This window comes from Myotis lucifugus, unplaced genomic scaffold (genome assembly GCF_000147115.1).
Source record: "Myotis lucifugus unplaced genomic scaffold, Myoluc2.0 scaffold_9689, whole genome shotgun sequence".
NCBI classification, from domain to species: Eukaryota; Metazoa; Chordata; class Mammalia; order Chiroptera; family Vespertilionidae; genus Myotis; species Myotis lucifugus.
The window spans coordinates 1-6,182 of NW_005880737.1; the positions used below are offsets into that span (position 1 = coordinate 1).

General features: G+C 35.6%; 1 long non-coding RNA gene across 1 annotated transcript; it reads right to left on the bottom strand.

Moving 5' to 3' along the window:
- Positions 1–106: 106 nt before the first annotated feature.
- On the bottom strand, positions 107–5,597 carry LOC106696124. The gene is made up of 3 exons (XR_001347026.2): positions 5,508–5,597; positions 3,063–3,158; positions 107–1,319 (listed from the first exon to the last, which is right to left on the bottom strand). It is a non-coding gene; the product is annotated as an uncharacterized LOC106696124 (long non-coding RNA).
- Between the last annotated feature and the right edge of the window lie 585 nt (positions 5,598–6,182).

Sequence of the window (6,182 nt, forward strand, 5' to 3'; positions counted from 1 at the left end):
TATTAAGTTTTCATTTGTGTGATCAGTTTTACCTCACAAAGTGCTTCCTCCTATTTGGTTCTTCCTAAACACTCATTGAAATCTTGTGTGGTAATAATTCCTGCTAGAATCACAGACATCTCCTCCTCCACGTCTCCACCCCAGAAGACCAAAAAGGCCTCGTGAGTGGCTATAAACATCTCATTATAAACACTTACTTAAAAACTGTGTCACCTTACTGGTGTCCAAAGATTTCTTGTTAGTGTAGTAGATACACACACACACACATACACATATTGGAAGTTTAGCCCAGTTGTGAAACTTTCTCCACCAACAAACAGCAGCCCAGAGATGACCGTTGAATTCATCCAGGTTGCGATTTCTGAATTCAATAAAAGGACCACGGGGCACGGAGGTGTGAAGTATTAGCAAGACTGACTGAAACAACAGACGGGAATCAAAGCTGGATAGAGAACTGTTGACAGAGCCATCTGCCGAACTGGGACGTGTAGGAGGAGAAGGTCAGTAGCAGACAAGTTTGTTATTCACAGCTCACGTTCAAACTGGTCAACAGCCCCAAAGAATTTCTGAGAAATTTAAATGAACTTAAAAGTTCTTATTGCTCAACAGTTCCTGAATACTGACACACTAAGATAAGTTACACTAGCAATCTAATTACCCTGCTTAAAAAAACAAAACAAAAACCAAACCCACAGACTCCATAACTATCTCAAGGAGGTTATCACCAAATTCTCAGGGGGAAAAAAGTGATTTCATGTTGGTTCAAGATAAATTGCACCGCCTCATGTGGTCAGGAAGGACTTAGATTCTTGTTAAATAACATGATCTAAAAGTTCAGGTAATCAAAAATTTTTAAAAAAGAAGGGCGAGGAGAAAAATTTTAATAAATAAAAATCAAATAAATAATAAGAGTGTGAAAGCTGGATGTGACAGACGAAGAGGAGAGGATGGTACTGTTACAGAGATCAACTGAAAGGATGCAAGTGCTCAAACCCTGTATAGTTCTGTACGTATAAACACTGGTGAAAGTTGTTGGGACAAGTTACGCGTTTTCATGGTGCTCTTCTTTAAGAGCTGTATTCATCCCATCAAATACCACATAAAATAAGGCTTTATCTTCAAAGGATAAATAAGCTTAAACAGAGTGGGAGAGATATACATACAAAGTCTTCTTTGGCACCGAGCCGATTTTGCCTGTCTTTTTCTAGGAGTTCTTCCAGAATGGACCAGGCTGTGAGGCTCACTCCTGGCCTCAGATTTAGGGGCTTGTGCAGAATGTTGTCATACATTTCAGCAACATCTCGGCAATAAAAAGGAGGCTGGGGGGGAAAAAAAGTAAAATAAAGTTAGTGTGAACTGAACTATGCCAAAATGTTTGGGTTAAAATAGTTGGATTTGGCCTTCACCTATAGGGAGCAGACTGGGTCTGGACAAAAGAAATACACAGGCGTCTTTGGGTGCAGTGTGGCCTTCTAATGCAAAGAGATTTTAAAACCCAGCACACAGAGAGCTTAATGCATGTGCATTGAATGAATTAGGGCCAGTCTGTTCAATAACACAGGTGTCAATTGTATCAATTGTATAAAAGTTTCAACAGTATCTGTTTTAAAGAAAACCACCACCAACCTCATCATGGGCATAATGATAGAATTATTGGAAACAGAGATTCAACATTAAATAATTTCTTGAGACTTGGGAATAAATAAATTAAAACAGAGATTGCCTGAAAAGATGAAGACCTAAAGATCATGCTCCTTCCTAAGTACTGTGGCATTATGGGTGTACTCTGCAGGAAGAAAAACTTTATTTTTTACTTTTTAAAATCTAGCTTGATTTTAATATAGTTAATATAAGTTAATTAATGAAGTACCAGTATATGTTTCAAATGTTCCCGTTCGAATCAACTGCATTTTATACACAATGATAATATTTTATGCTTTCAAAGTCGTCTAAAGAAATTAAAAGGACTCAGAGATATCTTAATGGCAACTATCCAACACTTAAAGTAAGGTATAAAGTGGGTTTGAGGTGTTCTACGTCACTGGCATAACCGGAAAACTAGATCTTTTAACAAGTGGATCTTCATCAAGAGCAAAGAAGAGACAGTGTTGGAGGTCATGAGAATCTATCATTCAAAGTTAGCAACATAAGACAAATGCTCCTAAATGTACTGAGAGCTCCCCAGTTTTCAGGGAGGAGGGAGGGGGAATACAAAACAAAAAGCAGAACAAAATAACAAGCCCCAGCTCAGGTCTCAGATGATGGTGTTATTTAGCTTAGTGGAGGCAGCACCAGGGGGGATGAGTGGATGGTTCCCAGCCTGAGGCCACGGGACACTCATGGGACCACAAAGGGAGCCTAGAAAAGATTCCAACTATTTCCAAAAGGCTAAATAAAAGCGTACATTATTGCTACAAGGATATGTAAACCCACTAAAATGCCTAAATTGTTTGCTTTAGGTTGGAGTATTAACTCAATGTAGCAAAACAAATGTACTCATGTTAATCAGAAGCTCTAGCTGGGGAAACATTACATAGTAAACATCCCTTTTTTAAAAAAATGAAATCTTAAGACATGGTATATACGGTGAATGGAAGAGATGGTTCTCAGTGATGGAAAAAGTGGAGCACCAGTGTATTAATTAAATCCTATAAAAACAAAATACAAAGGAAAACCCAAAAGGCATTATCTTCTAATAAATACAAACATCTTTTTTTCTTTCCATCTTTTTGAAATTAGGCAGAATGATGACTAGGGTAAATTGAATAAAAGTGGATAATTTTAATATTACAACTATGTGTCGATTTCAACAAAATGAGAGAGGGAGGAGAATACCTGAAGCAGTAATTACTCTGATAGAAAAATTACATTTAAAAACTATTAACAAAATGTAAGTTTTTCTTTTTGTGCATACATGGTTTTGGACTCATTTTTACCATGTTACTACTACTCTATTAATGTTATCTAAGTGTCCACAAGATTATTGAAAGAGAAAGAGAAAAGAGAAAATGCAAATCAATTATAATATATTGGGAAAATAATGAAAGAGTAGAAATACATACCAACCCATACAGCATTTCATAAAGTACAGCACCAAGGCACCACCAATCTACAGTATTGTCATAGGGCTGTTTTCTGATCACTTCAGGTGCTAGGTACTACAGAAAAGATGAAATATTAGTGCAACTCAATAAACAAGACAAAGTTTGGAAATAATTGAGAAATTTAACAAATTTTAGGTATTACTATTATGCTAAAAACATATCTAGATTTTAAATTGGTTGGGTATTTCCATTTTCATTCCAATTTTCATTTTATACCAGTGAATCTTCAAAATCCATTGGGACATTTTTCAAAATACACATACTCAAAGATTTCCCCAGAAACTGTGATGCAGTTAAGACAAACAGAAAAGGGCAGCGAATGTAGAAACTGTAATACAAAGTAGGTACTTTGCATGTGTGGGAGGAGGGGAAGAGGAGGAAATCTTTTACAAGATTAATTTATCTTAAAAATTCCTCCGGCCCTAACCGGTTTGGCTCAGTGGATAGAATACTGGCCTGTGGACTCAGGGTCCCAGGTTCGATTCCAGTCAAGGGCATGTACCTTGGTTGCGGGCACATACCCAGTAGGGAGTGTGCAGGAGGCATCAATGTTTCTCTCTCATTGATGTTTCTAACTCTCTATCCCTCTCTATTGCTCTCTGTAAAAAATCAATAAAATATATTTAAAAAATTCCTCTGGTTATTACTCATAATTGTTTCTCCCAAAGAAAGGATTACTAATGTGGCAATTATAATTCTTTTTTTTTTCAATGAAAGAAAAAGAATTAATTGCATTCTTCTTAGGAAATTACAACTGTAATTCTCTAACATATTATTTACAAATGTTTAAGTTACTACACAGCTATTTACACTTTAACTTATAAAATACTTAAACTCATAACCATTTCACAAATATAAGATGGTTAATTTGAATTTCAGATTCCAAAAAATATTTTTTCCTTTTCCATATGAAATAAGGAAATGATTTCTTCTTAAGCTTTTTTATATGCTCCAAAAAATGGCAAAATAAATTAAAAGTTTAATTTCTGACCACATTTAGACTTAGATGGCAAAAGAACTTGTTCCTTTCTAAAACCTACAGGACTTAAAAGATTTTGTTAACTATGACATCAATATACATTCACAAAAAATGTTTCTTCACATAAACCAAAATAGAATGGTCACAAATATACACAAGAACAAGGTTAGAGTACAGAAAGGAAGAAAAAAAAATACATTTTAAAGTAAATATTGTTGCTTACAGCTACTTTATGTTTCTGATCTTGATTACAAGTGTCATGTGAGCCAGTCTATCACACATTTTCAACAATCACACATTTTCAAAATTATTATTCGGCAATAATGATGAAATGCTACCTGGCACCTAAAATCACTATAAATACATTAAAATTTGTGTGTGTGTGTGTGTGTGTGTGTGTGTGTGTGTGTGTGTGAGAGCGAGAGAGAGAGAGAGAGAGAGAATAAGAAGGCTTTAACATAAATTGTAAGGACTATTATCTCGAATAGAAAGATACATTTCTGCTTAGAGAGTGGGATGTTTGGGTTAATGAATTCTGATTTGTGAATTTCCCCCCATATCCTCTGTCTTATTTTCTTCTGTTAAATAAACACTTTATTTTATTATAAAATATTTTAACCATACATAAAAATAGTAAATTATAATAGAAACCAATAAAGCTGCCATCTAAATAGAAGCAATGCCAATCTCTTGCCATCTTTGCTTCAGCTTATTTTTAAAAGAGCTTTATTAAGATATTCACAAACCATGCAATTCCCCCATTTAAAGTGTACAATTCAATGGTTTTTAATATATTTAGAGTTGTGCAAACATTATCACAACTTTAGGATATTTTCATCACTGATTTGTGATTTTATTTGGAAGCATTAGAAATAAAATCAAATGCCTAAAGAAGTCTAAGGTAGCCCTAGCCGGTTTGGCTCAGTGGATAGAGCGTCGGCCTGTGGACCAAAGGGTTCCAGGTTCGATTCCAGTCAAGGGCACATACCTTGGTTGCAGGCTCCTTCAAGGCCCGGGCCCTGGTCGGGTCACATGGAGGAGGCAACCAATCAATGTGTTTCTCTCACACTGATGTTTCTCTCTGTCTTTCCCCCTCTCTTCCACTCTCCCTAAAAATTAATGGAAAAATATCCTCGCGTGAAGGTTAACAAAAAAAAAAAAAGAAGAAGTCTAAGGTAAACAATAAAACAAGCATAATTTATATCTTTGGTGTGTTATCTGGTGGTGGTATCGCACTATCACAGTTAAAAATACCAACTATCAATAAACTTTATTTAAAAGAAATGATTATCAGATATTTCCAACTGGCAGAAGCTAAAATGATAGGTTTTATTCTAGTTTTCAAATTTTGTATATGCAATTTGTGATTCATCTCTTCATTTTATACATGATTATGTGAATGACAAATGAGACATCCTTCTTACCTCTGGTGTTCCACAAAATGTCGTTGTGGTATCAGAAATAGCAATTCCTTCTTTACAAAGCCCAAAATCTGTTAAGACAACATGTCCCTGAGAAATAGAGGGGCAATAAGATAAAACAATGCATGAACATAAACTGACAATTTCAAAAAACCATTTTATTTTGAAATAATGATAGATCCACAGGCAAACTGAAGAAATAATACACTGAGTTCCATGTACCCCTCACCCAGCTCCCCCCAATGCTGGCTGGCACCTCATATAACTGTAGTACAATATCAAAACTGAGAAACTGGCATTGATAGAATATTAACCAGACTGCCAACCTTATTCAGTTTTCACTATTTCGTAATGCATGCATTTGTGTATGTGTAGTTCTATGTAACAGAGATGTACAGATTCGTCTATCTACCACCACAATCAGGCATCCATCAATCCCAAAGGAACAAAGGAATCCCTGGAGCTATCCCTTTATGCTTGCACTCCACTATCTCCTCGATCCCTGTGCCCTTGCACCCATTAATCTGATCTCCATCTCTATAGTTCTTTCACTGCAAACATGTTATATAAAATGGAATCAAGCAGTGTTGAATCTTTGAGGCTGGCTTTTTTTTTTTTAAATGATGTTGTCATTCTTTTAATATACTGCTCTCTAGACCAGTGATGGTGAACCTATGA